This window comes from Hyperoodon ampullatus (assembly GCF_949752795.1).
Source record: "Hyperoodon ampullatus genome assembly, chromosome: 7".
NCBI lineage: Eukaryota > Metazoa > Chordata > Mammalia > Artiodactyla > Ziphiidae > Hyperoodon > Hyperoodon ampullatus.
In genome coordinates this window covers 36,853,623-36,867,959 of record NC_136920.1, presented here as the reverse complement: position 1 = coordinate 36,867,959, position 14,337 = coordinate 36,853,623, and the positions used below count along the sequence as shown (strand labels likewise).

The 14,337-nt window shown below is 38.1% G+C and overlaps 1 long non-coding RNA gene across 1 annotated transcript; it reads right to left on the bottom strand.

Annotated features, from left to right (window-relative positions):
- Window positions 1-768: 768 nt before the first annotated feature.
- LOC307056029 lies at window positions 769-6,576 on the bottom strand. The gene is made up of 3 exons (XR_013810994.1): window positions 6,463-6,576; window positions 5,860-5,900; window positions 769-904 (listed from the first exon to the last, which is right to left on the bottom strand). It is a non-coding gene; the product is annotated as an uncharacterized lncRNA (long non-coding RNA).
- Between the last annotated feature and the right edge of the window lie 7,761 nt (window positions 6,577-14,337).

Here is a 14,337-nt window from a genome sequence, read left to right as displayed (position 1 = left end):
TTCTAGTAAACCTAGGTACAATAAAAATATTATACTTAATGTTGATGACCCTAAAGAAATGTCTGTATTAATTAAACCAACAAACTGAAACTTGTTTTCATTCATTTAAATTAAATCTATTTCATTTAATCTATTAATTCTAGATCATGTGATCCTAAAATTCATTTGGGTTACTTTCTTTTATATTTCTGAGTATTTATATAAGCACTTATTTTCCTTTAAGCCAATTAAATAGAGTCCTTTTACAAATTAATATTGGCAATACCACACCTCTACAACACACATATATAAATATATACACACAGACACATAGTTTCCACTATGTGGACAGAGAATATAGCCAATATGTTATAGTAACTTTAAATGGAGTATAATCTTTAAAAATATTGGATCACTACTTTGCACACCTGAAACTAATACTGTTAATCAACTATACTTCAATAAAAAACAAAACAGAACAAAACAAAACTCTTTCCTAGGACTGTTTAAAGATTTTAAACATTTTGTTTAAACACAAGTCATTATAAATATACAGCAGAGGAAATTTATTTCCCCCTATTATTAAAGCATAATTCTAAATCTCTAAATAAGTTGTAAATCCAGTTGTAAAAATTTAAACATGAATACATCGTTTTCAAAGGCTTATGCATATTATTATTTGTTGAAAAGAAGCAAATCTCAAGTTACCACAGAAAAGAAAGTGGTAGTAAGATATGGTATTTAATAAAATTCTAGACCCTGTAGCTTGGATATTAAATGGTTGCACTGTTTATTTTGCTGAAATGGCAGAGCATTGTCTTTATTTTTCAAACGAAGTCAAATCACAAAATGCCACTTGATGTTAGAAATCTACATATTTTGTTCTGGCATGATTTCTTCCATACAGACTTCAGCTTTATGTCCACTAGAAGAGATTAAAATACACAAAGAAAAATAACTTCAATCAAAATATACATAAGGAAAAGTTTATACAAACTATAAGTCCTCTGAGAAAGGTCTCAGAGGGAGAAGCCTTTCTTATACAAAAAGAATTGTATAAAGAGCTAGAAATGCTATTCTAAATTAAAACAAGGTCACATTCAGATAGAAGCCAGATGTGAGAAGCACTATTATCAAATAAATCATATCTGGGAATAAATATGACATAAACATTTTTTTCTATGAGTCAAGCAACAAATGCTACAAGTAAAAAGAATTTGCAGAAACCAAAACTACCAATCAGGAGAAAGGGTAAAGGCTTTTCTGAACATAATGGATATGACAGAGATGTTAAACATAAGGATTTTTCTTCCCAAGTCTTATGGTATGTGATTGACTGAGAAGGTATATTATATGCATCTATTGAGTGTTTGAAGTCTTGAAATGAACCAAAATGAAGTGAACAAGAGGGACAAATAAGTGAAAATGGAAAGATTATGTATATCAGTATCAGCAAGAACTGAACCTTAAAATAATATTTCAGGATAATTTTAATATGCATGAATATTATAATTATATAATTAGGAGAAAACTTTTGTCATGTAGACTTTAAACAGACAAAATGAAAACAAAAACTACTTTTTCAAACTTTTCACAACTGAGTGCTCTAGCCTCATCCTGCATCTTCTGTTCTACTGGGCACAATCCATGTTAATAATAAATCACACATTTGCAAAAAGATTTTTTCCTACTTCTATGTAGCTATGTAAGCTGTATGCACTGATTGTGTTTATCTTTTTTTATGGACACAAACCAAAAATGTTGTCAGCATGCTATGCTGTTAACAGTGTAAATGTCTTCTTTCCTTTTAATTTTCCCAAAGTCCACAGATAAACTTATTGAGCGTATGCAAAAACTAAGGAAACAGAAGAGGAAATTTAGTAAACGGTTTTCAAGGCCTGCCCCTGTTCCAGAACCAGGACTCCTAGTAAGTGTAGAGACTCCACTGAAATTAACAGATCCTTAAATCAAGAGGCATCCTCAATTTTTCATTTATGTAACACTCTAAATTTTGTTTCTTTCTTTTCCTTTGAGAAATCAGTAACTGCCATCTGGGAAGATACCTTAAAACTCCTCTAATCAGGGCTTCCCTGGTGGCGCAGTGGTTGAGAGTCCGCCTGCCGATGCAGGGGACGCGGGTTCGTGCCCCGGTCCTGGAAGATCCCACATGCCGTGGAGCGGCTGGGCCCGTGGGCCATGGCCGCTGGGCTTGCGTGTCCGGAGCCTGTGCTCCGCAATGGGAGAGGCCGCAGCGGTGAGAGGTCCGCGTACCGCAAAAAAAAAAAAAAAAAAAAAAAAAAAAAAAAAAAACTCCTCTAATCAAATTCTCATCTGTTATTTAAATCTCTTTTGTAGTTGTCTCCTGGAGATGATGTGGTTTAATGGAAAGAGTGTGGTCTTTGAAACCTCAGTGTTCTGGATTCCAGTCTTTCCTTTGCGTATATTATCTGACTGCCTAAAGTTATTCACTTAAATCTTCTGGGTTGTATTATTTGGAGAATAAATCACAAAATCTCCTGCCAAATAGTTTTTCAGCCTAGGTTTGAACCCTTGGCAACATCAGAAAACTCTACCACAGCTTATATTCCATCTTTGCATACCTTTGACAAGGATTTCAAAGTTCTTCCACATAACATGGTTATATTGCCTCCATGAGCCTTTTACATGTGGTACCAATTACACGTCTAATAGCCAGTCATAAATCCAATGGCCCTTCCACTGGAAAGTCCTTCAGATATTTGAAGAAAGCTGTTACCTCCCTTCATATGCAGACTTTTCTTCAGGGTGAAAATCCCCAAATTTCCTCATCCATTCCTCTTCCACCTTAGTAGTGAGCCCTGGCCTTATTCAGGCAATTTCCAGGATCAGGATTATATTTCATTATAGAAAGATTATAGAAAGATTTGGGAAAAATTATATTTCTGATTATTAAGATTTCTTTTCTGTTGGTTTTCTTTTTGAAAGAAAATATTTTATAAGCCCAGCTAATGGATAGCTATGTCAGTTAGGAATTTCTAACTTCATCTCCTTATAAGAGAAACTCAACTGCAATGGTTTAACCAAATAGGAGTATTTTTTCTTCCAAAGGAGAACTCCTGATGTAGGCAGTCTAGGGTTGATAGGGTGGTTTCAAAAATCATCGAAGAAGTCTCAGGTTCCTTCTGTCTTTTTGATCCTTCACACTTTTCACATGACTTTTATTCTCATTGTCTCATAAAAGCTTCTACATAGGTAGAGATTGTGTCCACATTCTAAAAGAAAAAGATACAGGACAAAGGGCAAAAAGTATACACCTGTTGAATCGGGTTTTTTTGATCAGGAAAATAGCCTCTTTATATGTATGTATTATCTTGTTTGTGGTGATGGTTTCATGGGTGTACACGTGTCAAAACATTTAAAAGTGTACACTTCAAATAAATATGTGCAGTTTATTGCAGGTCAACTATACTTCAATAAAGCTGATAGACACTCCCCCGCACAAACATATATATATTATATATATTTATATATATATAATATATATATATATACATAATATATATATATACACCTTTTATACACTATTACAATATTATACAGGAGATTTTTTACTGCCCTAAATATCTCCTGTGCTCTATACGTTCATCCCTTCCCTCTTCCCTCACCCCTCTCAAGCCCCTGGCAATCACTGATCTTTTTGCTATCTCTATAGTTTTGCTTTTCCCAGAATGTTGTATGGTTGGAATCATACAGTATGTAGTCTTTCAGACTGGCTTCTTTCACTTAGTAATATGCACTGAAGTTTCTTTCATATCTTTTCATGGCTTGATAACATTTTTTTATCCATTGTATGGATTCATTCACCTATTGAAAAACATCTTTGTTGCTTCCAATTTTTGGCAATCATCAATAAAGCTGCCCATGAAGGAGGAGTTTTAAGGTATCTTCCCAGATGGCAGTTACTGATTTCTCAAAGGAAAAGAAAGAAACAAAATTTAGAGTGTTACATAAATGAAAAATTGAGGATGCCTCTTGATTTAAGGATCTGTTAATTTCAATGGAGTCTCTACACTTACTAGGAGTCCTGGTTCTGGAACAGGGGCAGGCCTTGAAAACCGTTTACTAAATTTCCTCTTCTGTTTCCTTAGTTTTTGCATACGCTCAATAAGTTTATCTGTGGACTTTGGGAAAATTAAAAGGAAAGAAGACATTTACACTGTTAACAGCATAGCATGCTGACAACATTTTTGGTTTGTGTCCATAAAAAAAGATAAACACAATCAGTGCATACAGCTTACATAGCTACATAGAAGTAGGAAAAAAACTTTTTGCAAATGTGTGATTTATAGATGAAGAAAACATTTTGGAGCCTCAGTATTCTTTTTTTTTGTGGTCTTAGTTGGGGAACGTGGGATCTTCATTGCAGCGTGCGGGATCATTCCTTGCGGCGCGCGGGCTTCTCTCTAGTAGTGGTGCGTGGGTTTTATCTCTTCTCTAAGTTGTGACGTGCAGGTTTTCTCTTCTCTAGTTGTGGCGCATGGGCTCCAGGACATGTGGGCTCTGTAGTTTGAGGCATGCAGGCTCTCTAGTTGAGATGCGCGGGCTCAGTAGTCATGGCGTGCACGGGCTTAGTTGCCCTACAGTATGTGGGATCTTAGCTCCCCAACCAAGGATCGAACCTGTGTCCCCTGTATTGCAGAACGGATTCCTTACCACTGGACCACCAGGGAAGTCCCACCTCAGTAGAGTTTTCAAATGAAACTATTTACTCTTTATTTCCACTTCATTAACTGTGCACAATAGTGCACAATATGGACAATAGAAAACAATGTTAAGAAGGAAGAATAGGACTTCCCTGGTGACGCAGTGGTTGAGAATCTGCCTGCCAATGCAGGGGACACAGATTCGAGCCCTGGTCTGGGAAGATCCCACATGCCGCGGAGCAACTAAGCCAGTGCGCCACAACTACTGAGCCTGCACTCTAGAGCCTGCGAACCACAACTACTGAGCCCACGTGCCACAACTACTGAAGCCCGAGTGCCTAGAGCCCACACACCGCAACGAAGAGTAGCCCCCGCTCGCCACAACTAGAGAAAGCCCGCACACAGCAACAAAGACCAAACGCAGCACAAATAAATAAATAAATTTATTTTTTTTAAAAAGAAGGAAGAATAAATCATACAATGAATTTTGTGTGATCTTATGTTTGTAAAGCTCAAAACCAAGAAAAACAATATCCTTTTAGAAGCACGTAGGTGCTAAACTATTAAAGAAAGAGATTAGCTTGATAAAAATAAAATTCAAGGTAGTGGTTACCTCTGGGAGAGACACACGAGGTCAAGTAGGGAAGCAGCCCCTAGATGAGTTCAAGGATACTCATGTTTTCTTAAATTGGAGGTACATTTTGTTACCCTGCTTTAAAATTATGTATGCTACATATATCCTTGTGTATGTATCACATGTTACATTAAAAAAGGAGAATATTGGGCTTCCCTGGTGGCGCAGTGGTTGGGAGTCCGCCTGCCGATGCTAGGGGACACGGGTTCGTGCCCCGGTCCGGGAGGATCCCACGTGCCGTGGAGCAGCTGGGCCCGTGAGCCATGGCCGCTGAGCCTGCGCATCCGGAGCCTGTGCTCCGCAACGGGAGAGGCCACGGCAGTGAGAGGCCCGCGTACCGCAAAAAAAGAAAAAAAAAAAAAAAGGAGAATATTAAACCATTTAGGTTATCCTAGTTAAGACTCATTCTGATAGTAGTCACAAGATCCCAGAGTCTCAAGAAAGATAACACAGAAGTGTCTAGCTAATAGAACTTCTGTCATATTAGGGACGATCACACATAAAGGGACAAGATAAAGTCACAGTTTTGAATTAACCATAATTATTTATTTAAACGTTACCTGCCTTTCAGTGACGTCTGAAGGATGATGCCATTTTGAGCCTTCCTACATAACATGTAAAGTTAAAAAATAAAATAAAAGTCATGAGCAAACAGAAAAATCATATATTATAATAGGAAGCCTATGCTACTGTTTTCTATTTATGTAATAGATGCCTATTATCTCAACTGCAAGAGGCAGGATCAGAATAAGAGCATCAAAGTAAACATTGGGGTGGAAGATGAGATAGTATTTGGAGAAAAAAGAACCTGCTATGAACCACATTACCGGGACTACTGAGATTTATTCTGGAAGGAAAGGGTGTACAAGAAATCCAAAAATTCATGTTTCTGTTGGTACTGAATATTGTCATGCCGGGTCAATAAGTCGTTCAACAAACAGATGACTGCACGCGCCTGCCCCCCAGCAGGTGCGAGGTGGGGCTTTTCCTCCTCCCGGTGGGTCCTGCAGCCCAGAATTTAGTCTGCCTCCTTCACCCGGGATTTCCCAACCCCAAAGCACCAACCGCCGCGTAAAGGCCAGCAGCGCGAGCGGCCGAGGCGGCCTCCAACGGGGGAGGCCGGCGCCAGGGCGGCAGAGGCGGCGTTGAGGGCCCGGGGGGACTCACGGGGTTGACTTGGACAGCGTCGTCCTCCCTACAGCACAGGCACATGCTGCGGAGCCTCGCAGCGCCCCGGCGCCCGCTGCCGGACCCCCGCCAAGTCCTCGCGGGTGCGCCACCTACGGCCCGCGAGCCCCACCCGGTCCCGTCACAATTCTCTTTTTCCTGGCCGGGAGGGCCCCGCCCTTTCCCTTTGCTGTCTTCCAATCCCAGTGCCGGGAAGGTGGAGTTCCTAGCCTCGGAAGAGCATCTGTGGAACTAGGGATGTCAGGTCACCACAATCCCCTATCCTTCCGGCTCTGTCGCTCAGACACCCACATAACACCAATTTTCTATCTTCCAGTCCAGATCTCTCTAGCTCTCTCCAGTCCAGATCTCTCTTCCCTTCTAACACATCTAGCTTAGATTCCAAGGTCCCTCACATTAGCCTATCCTCAGGGTTCTGAATTCCAACACCTCATTGTTCTTCCGTCACAGTTTCCAGTTGGATCCATCCGACGACTTGTCTTCAGGTCCATAACCGGGCTGAAGGGGGGGAAATCTTGAAGATGGCTGCAATACATATTCATGATCTCCAACTTAAACTGGGTCCTCATCGCTGCTTACCACTGCTGCACTACCTCTTTCTTTTTAGTACTCCTCAGCATTTCCTTCAAACTTTCTTCCCTCTATTAAAATCTGAATCCACCATCTCCCCGTCACTTTTAGCAGAACTAGGACAGTTCTTGCTTCACACACTAATAATGGCTAACACTTCTATAGAGTTTATGCTCAGCATATTAACTCATTAACTCCTTATAGCATCCCAACAGGGTAAATGTGTGATGATTACCGGCTGGGAAACAAGGGACTAGTATGTTAAATAACTTGCCCAAGGTTATACAACTGGAGAGTGAGCTGGGATTTAAATCCACAGTCTGCCTCCAGAGCCTGTGCTCTTAATACTGTGCTGTGCCACCAACTGCTTTTAAAAGCGATAAAACCAATTCTGGGCATGCAGAAAGAATTTAGTAACTGGGAATAACTGCTGCTGGGGTCCATTGCTACTGCCAGGTGAAATGTCGTGGCTAGAGGGACACTGAGAGCAAGAGAACAGGTCTGAGTCCAATCCTTCTCCCCTCCACCTGCCTTCCAATCTTCCTTCAGCACCCACTATTGGCTAAATCTACAAGGACTCCAGCTGGCTAAATTTCCAGCTCTTTTATTTCTAAAGAGAAATAAAATATGCAGAGTCCCAGCCTGGCTTCACAAAGTAGAATATGGAAGAGTGAGTTTAGAGCTGAAAGACAAAAGGTCAGTAAGTGGCACAGCAACCATTGTGCCCTAAATCCCTTTGCAGTCCTTCAACTATACATCTTTGAGAATGGTTTCAAACCTCCCCACTACCCATATTGATCACCTGTATCACACTACAGTCAGCCAATGTCCAGCACAGACACAAATCTCAAAATGTGATATGACCAAGAGTAAGGAGCAAGAGTATTAACTTTCTAATTCTGGGCAGTATATTTGCATAAAAATTGCCTTTGCAGAAAAAAATGCACTTTAACTGTAAAATAAATTATGAAAACTCCTAATTACTAAATGTAAGCAGAATCAATATTCCTACTTATTCATGTTTGATTGGTATAGAGCTGCAATTCTCAAAGTAAACCCCAGAAAATACCACCATCCCAAAATGCTTTACATGAAATTTTACATGAAAAAACAAAACAAGTAAACAAGCCACACTTCCCTCCTACCTAAAAATGGATACTGAGTTCAAATAAGTTTTGGATATTATGGGTTAAACAAAGTTAAATAAGTATCTTTACTGTAGGACTACTCAAACCCTATTAATATGCTGAAGTGATTATGAATTTCCAAAAGGGTATATATTATACGTTTGTCTAATTTATTGCTTGTGGCACCCTTTTTCAGTATCCCGTCTGTAATCTCTCTCATTTACACGTGGAGGATTCTAGATTAAAGACAGAATCTTTTTACTGAATAACTAAATATTATTTTATATTACTTTAAGCATGACCTTGCAATGTCATAAATTACATCAATAATTTTTTTTTTTTACAAATTTATTTATTTATTTTTGGCTGCGTTGGGTCTTCGTTGCTGCACGCGGGCTTTCTCTAGTTGCCACGAGCGGGGGCTACTCTTCGTTGCGGTGCGTGGGCTTCTCATTGTAGTGGCTTCTCTCGTTGCGGAGCACGGGCTCTTGGCACGCGGGCTTCAGTAGTTGTGGTGCACGGGCTTAGTTGCTCCGTGGCATGTGGTATCTCCCCGGACCAGGGTTCGAACCCGTGTCCCCTGTATTGGCAGGCGGATTCTTAACCACTATGCCACCAGGGAAACCCCATCAATAACTCTTAATATCAATATTTAAATCATATTTTTCCCACATGCAATTGTTTTTCTCATTTTCTGTCTAAGCAAACTTTGCTGACCTTTGTTTTATATCTTAAGTGGCCGTTTCATAATGCAAGTAAGATTAGCTTGTTGGAGTGTTTCTGCACTGCAGCTGATATTTTTATTATCTTTGTGTATTTGAAAAATACATTCTGATGAAATCAGTTGAAGTAACATTGCACTAATAAATGCTATAGCTATATCTTGTAAAACAGGATAAGATTTATCAAATAGAATATCTACACAATTTTCCTTAGTTTAAATATTAAGTATTTTCTTTCATTTTTTGCAAATGAGATCATTTTAAGTTTGTGTCTCTTCAGCTTTCTTTTCTATCATCCCTAGTATTTCAAAACTTGGTTATTTAGCAAATGAATTTATAGAAACATTTAAATATTTCACTCACATTTTTTAAAAGCTTGTCATGTTTGACATTTCCATAATTAGATTTTATTTTGTAAGATTATACAAATATAGTGCAAGTTCTTTAAAAGCTAACCTGTAAGCTTTTCCACATAAATGAAACAGCTTATGCAGAAATACAAATGGAATGTCAACATTGATCTGTCTTGTGCCATTATTCACAGATTTTCTGTTTTGTTAGTTTGTTTTCTGGGTTTCCAACAGGCCATGGAATCTATTTGGGGGCATTAAGGAATTTTACTTATTTACTTTGACTTCTTGAAAAATAATATAATTATTTTTCGGTTTGAAACTATTTTCCACAGTACATAGGAGAATTTTGATAAATTCATATATTTAGAATTTTCCTATGACTTTATTTTTAAAAATAGCTTTGAGGGAGTAAAACTTTTTTAGATTCTAAGATTCCCTATACACTGGAAATTTTTCTTACAATTAAAGTCTGTTCCCTTTCCAGGATAAAATGCTATTTGTCTACTTAGTAAATAAGATGTTGACAGATTCATCACTCTCTTTTTAGCCATTTTTTCATTCTAAAAATATCTATATCCAGTAAATGACTCTTCTGTTCCAGTCTCTGTGGCTTGTGCTAGAGTTTTAGTACTGAATAAGCCAGATTCCTCTATGAATGTGTACTGTGTAAAATAATACCAGTGTAGGGCTGACTCCATGGGTGTACAGTCTGTGTAATCAGACTTAGAAAGATTGATGCTCTGCTCTTGCTGTCTTAAAAGTCTTAATTTTTAAGCAAGTGGCTCTGCATTTTCATTTGGCACTAGGACCTGCAAATTGTGCACGTTGTCTTGATCCTACCCAACAAAGTTTGTGAGAAACATCGTTCTATCTATCATCTATCTATCTATATCTATCATTATATCTCTGGGACACAGTAGCATTTCATATCATTTTTTATTATTATTTTATGTAGGGAGTTTATAGCAGATTTTTCCTTTTCTGTACCCATGTAGTTCAATTGTGAATCTAGGTTAGAGACTTTTAATATGTCTATATTAAGTTACATCTTTTTAAATTCAACGTATCATTTCATCCTGTCAAGAGCCCTTTTTGTTCTCTATAGCAGAGCACCTCCATGTCATCTGCTGACCAGATCAGCTTGTTATCATCATCCAAATTTGTGATGAAAATCTTGCACAGAACAGGACTGAGAAGAATGCTCTAAGTCTCAGCCACAGAAAGCTGCACAGAAGTTTCATCAATAAGAATTTACCAGTACCTTTTGGTAGGATTGTTTATTCAGTTATAAATTCACTCAACTTTGATATCAGCTAGATCTGATTATATCTATCTTGTCCACATTAATATCATGAAATACTTTTTCAAATATATTATTGGAACCTGGATGTGCTTTATGCTACTAGTCCACATTGAAGCTTGTTCAGTAAACTTCTCCCTAACTTAGAAATTGACTTAGATAAAATTCTACAGTTAATATTGCATAAAGAAAACAATAAAGGAGTTTAACTAGGGAGGAAAAAAAACAGCATTTTTGTTGGACTGTTTTATATTTATTTCGTGGGTTAGTGTATTAGTTTTCTATGGCTGCTGTAACAAATTACCACAAACTTGGTGGCTTAGAGCAATAGAAGTTTATTCTTCTATAGTTCTGGAGGCCAGAAGTCTGAAATCAAGGAGTCAGCAGGGCTTTACTCTCTCAAGGGGCTCTCAGGTAGAATCTATTCCTTGGCTTTTCCAGCTTCTGGTGTCTGCCTGCATTCATTGACTTGAAGCTACATCATCCCAATCTTTGTCTTCATCTTCACCCATCTTTCTCTTCTGTGTATGTCTAACCTTTCTGCCTCTTATAAAGGTGCTTGTGATGGTATTTAGGGCCCACCTAGATAACCCAGGATAATCTCATCTCAAAATCCTTAATTTAATCATATCTGCAAAGACCTCTTTTCCAAATAAGGCATCATTCATTAGGTTCCAAGGATTAGGACATGGGCATATCTTTGAGAACAGTTATTAACCTACCACAGATAATTTTGCCTTTTAATTTTGAATTACATATAGGAAGGGCATTGTACATTTTCATCCTTAGGGCTACTATATATCTTAACCTGGTCCTGGGTAGGGGTTAGTTTCACCTGCTTCTCATGAGAACCTGCTTGTTCTTTCCACCACCTAGGGCTGTAGCTCCTCCCCTTTGTGTTGTAGAGTTAGGGCCACACTTAACGTGTCTCTAGGTGATTGGGCCATTGCAAGGAAAGCAGTTAATCAGCTGTTGCAGGTAGAATGCTAGAAGTAACAAGTGACATCTTTTGCCATTATTAACTGTGAGAAATTATTTTTGACAATTTCTTTATGGCACTTTTAATCACATATCTCTTTTGGTATGATATAGATCATATGTCCCTGTTTCTGGTCTCTGAATTCCTTCTGGATCAGCAGATAAGTCCGGTCTCTGATTGAGACTGGGCACAGGAATGAGCTGGCAGAGTTAGTGAGCTGCTAGCTGGTGATGTTGCCGAATGAATCTTGGGCCTGGCAGACTGTTACCAGAGAAAACAAGGCAGAACAAGCACTTATAGGAGAGGTGATAAGGGGCTTGGACTAGAGAAATTCCACAAGGCACGGGAAATCAGAGGCCGGCATAGACCGTCTCCTAATTTACCTTTGTATTAATGGGTAGGTAATGAGTGAACAGAGGAGAGATAAGAGAGAAGTAAGAATCCACATGACATGCTCTATAGGCAGGGAGGGACCATATAAGGAGTCACCTTCACATTAGCCTGGGTGATAAGAAAGCTATGGGTGGAATCTGGCAATTTTAAAAGGTGAGGTTAAACGAAAAGAGATGGAATTGAGAATTGAGGTTAGAAAAGGTGAAGTAAATCAACTGGAAGACCCCAAACCAGTGGGGGTCTCCAGCTTCTAGAGTTTTGGGGAGCTGATATGCCATGAACCCTGCTTCCACCCAGTTAAACTTTCTCCTAAGTTGTTTTGCACTTGATCTGCAGTTCAGCCTCTTTACCTTTGCTGGTCCTCTGCATCTCTCATGCCTGCCCCAGTGTAAGGTCAGAAAAAATGAGTTCCCTTATGTCAGAATGCCTATGAAGTCTCTATTTCAGAACTTTTTCTCAACAACTTTATTTTGAAAAACAGTTTCTCAGGAAAATGCATTAGTTGGAAATTGGCTTTAATGAATCCCAGCTTTGGGTACTTATTGAGGTCACCTAGATGAATCAGTAAAAACACAAAGAAATTTAGTAGTTATCTCTTGAAGTAGAACTTCATATTTGGAACAAGGCTTTTAAGAAATCACTTTAAAAACTAACAGACTAAATAAATGGCTATGTTTTGGAGATTTCTAATACACATATAAAGGACAAATGCAAATAATAAACAACTGTTCTAATGTTATGTGAAAGAGTACCTAGGGTTTGGATAAATTTCCAGTAACATGTAATAGCATCAAACTAAAATTTTAAAAGTGCTGTATTTTGAGGCACCGAGATGGAAGTGAAAATGAAAGTTGTTGAAAACTGCTCAAAAAAAGGCGCTTGTGACAATTAAGACAGTGATGTTGAAAATGCATGTGAAGAGGTTGAATGAAACTGTTTAATGAAATGCGGGTATGGAAATAAGCAATATTTCTAAACTAATATATTTTTATATAATGTGGTATTAAACATGGATGTATAAGAAAATAAGTTAAGTAATACAAGTAGGCATTTGGCTATTACAGTTACCTCTCTAAACGTTTAAGGACTCAAGTTGACCCAAAAAAAAAAAAAAAAAAAAAAACCTTGGGGATATTTGCCCTCCTAAATGGTCTCTTTCTTTCTTAATTGGAATGTTTGGAATGTTTTAACTTTTAATCAATTGTATATTACAATTCAAAGTGTTTGGAAAGGACTGCAAACACAATTCCTTACCCAAAAGAACCCAGTCTTACTATTAAATCGTCAGAAGCACGAGCATGCACGCACACAAACACACTTCGAAGGATGGTGCTGTTAAATGGTAAACTGAGGCATATTGAAATTTTTATGAATCTATTTAAGCAAGAATTGATTCGAATGGGGCAGCACCAAACCAGAAGTGTTTAGGAACCCTGGCTGACAGGAACCAGGGGCTAGACTTGTACAGAGAAAGTGCAGAAGCAAAGAAATGTTATTTGTCTATAGTTTAAAGCCTAATTGGCTGTTTGAGAGTGGTTGTAATTAGCCTCTTGATTTCATAACCTTGAGGTATTTACAAACTTAGATTTTCTGTTGCTTACATAGGCTACAGTGGCATTAGAGCCTCATCCATCTAATGGCTTCCTTGTTTGATTAATTTAACAGTGCAAAACATTTTCTCAAGTCTCTGTGTTTCATCACATACAGTCAGCCTAGAGAAACATGTAGGGACCTGCTCTTCTCAGCTTCACATTTATTTTCTGATTTATGGAAGTCTAAGTTATAGGATCCTTTGTTCTTGCTTCATCCTAAAAAGCAGATCTTCACACATAAGAGTATTCTGGATCTTCAGAGCATCAACAACACAAAAAAGACTTATGCTGATGTGATCAACTTTCACAGCAAAACTTAAATGATTCTCTCCCCATCAGGGGGGACCTTCACAAACTGAGAGAAAAACTTCTGTTGCTGTCTCCCAGGCTACAGCTCTCAGTAAGATACGGAATAAAACTCAACTCACAGCCCTTATGTTTTGTGTTTATCTTTCGATTGACATACTTATTGGAAAAAAGCACAATGTAATTTAATTTTAGAACAAAATTAATTAACACTTAAGTTTTACAGATGAACGGAGCTCCTCTTAAGTACTTAAAAGTCTTAAAATCTCAAATTGTGGGGAAGGTGGGATGGGAAAGATGAAAATGCTAAAACTGTCATCTCATGTAAGAGCAGGCAGTTGTATTCATATTCATGGGGATTACAAATCTCTTCCTTCATGTATTCTTTAGTTTTGACTATCATATAGTTTTCTACACCAAATTGATATTTTGAGAACACAAATAAAAACACATAGTATAGAAGTGGAGATTGAAAATTTATCCAAATAGCACAGAGATCTATTTGTTAAGTA